The following is a 1,361-nucleotide window of genomic DNA, read 5'->3' as shown; positions in this document are numbered from 1 at the left end:
TGGACACTTAGGTTGTTTATGGTTTTTACTGCTATTACAGTGTTGTAGTGAGATTTTTTTGAACATCTATCCTTGTGTTTCTTTAGTGTAGATGTCCAGGAGTGGAATGGCTGAGTTGAAGGATCTATGTGTTTTCAAGGTTAATAGATACTGCCAAATTGTTCAGCAAAATGGGATTTTACACTCCTATTGATATTATGTGAGAATACCTGTTTCCCCATATATTCAACAAGCGTATTAAGATTTTTTGCACATTACTGTGCAAGAAAGGACACTTCATTGACTGTTGAATGAATAAAACACATTAATCTTTCTAAAAATTAAACTGTCATTAAATTACTTCTACCTAAACCATTTCATAAAAACATTGCTAATATATTGTGTATTATTAGAAATGATTCATGACTCCTTGTATTGAGCACATTATAGTATTGGGGGAAACGCTTATGCTAATTTTATGTTAAATGTGTACATACGTCATTGTCACATCTGAAGCAACAATGCATATTTTCAGTGATTATATTAGAAAATATGTCAAGTTGGTGGCAAGTCAAAGCATAGTTTTTGGAACCAGGTAGTAGTATCTAAATTGGTATTTTTGGGATTTAAATTTGGGATTTTCTTGAATTAAGAAGCTTTATAGGAATCTCTGCTGTTATTATATGTAAGGAAAAAGAAGATTAAAACTGGCTACCTTTTTCATCTTCAAGCATGTTTGTGGTTATCTTTTCCTACTCAAACTCATTACTGCTTTTTGGAATAATAATATTAACACAATTGTTGAATCAACTTAAAAGTACAATGTAAAACATGAAACTAGCAAACCATACAGGATTTTTCAAGTGTAAACTATCACCCGTTGGCCAAATCTGGCCTGTTGCTTGTTTTGTTAATGCAGTTTTATTGGAACACAGCTACATTTGTTTACATATTATTTGTCTATGGCTTTTTTTGTGTTACTTTGGCAGAATTGAGTTGTAGCAACAAAGATCATGTGGCCCTCAAAGCTTAAAATATTTACTATCTGGCCCGTACAGAAAAAGTTTGCTTGATTCCTGGTAGAGATCATTTTAAGGGAATCTTTTTAGATCCTCATTTTCCTTAAGTACTCTTTCCTAAAATCAATCTGCCTGAGAATGCTCTCTGTCACCATTTTTCATTTTTTCCCTTCTCTTCTCCTTTCATAGTCCTCCTCTCCCACATTACAAAAGAAAGGCTTGCCCCTTGCCCACACTGAATCTTACTGTGGTGCATTGCCCAGAGTATGAAAATCCCCAGGGACAGTTCCAAATATTGGGGTTATTGTTAAGAAAATTGACTCTAGTAACTAGGTAACACAGCTGAAATGGCTTCATATATAT

At 33.7% G+C, this 1,361-nt stretch overlaps 1 protein-coding gene across 1 annotated transcript in view; it reads left to right on the top strand.

Moving 5' to 3' along the window:
• STAM (signal transducing adaptor molecule (SH3 domain and ITAM motif) 1) overlaps positions 1-1,361 on the top strand; it is a 74,677-nt gene that overhangs the window by 65,454 nt on the left and 7,862 nt on the right. The gene's annotated exons all lie outside the window — the stretch shown is intronic.

This window comes from Propithecus coquereli, unplaced genomic scaffold, assembly GCF_000956105.1.
Source record: "Propithecus coquereli isolate 6110/MARCELLA unplaced genomic scaffold, Pcoq_1.0 Scaffold69, whole genome shotgun sequence".
Taxonomy (NCBI): Eukaryota; Metazoa; Chordata; class Mammalia; order Primates; family Indriidae; genus Propithecus; species Propithecus coquereli.
The sequence above is the reverse complement of the archived record's forward strand: the minus strand, read 5'-3'. Positions and strand labels throughout refer to the sequence as shown.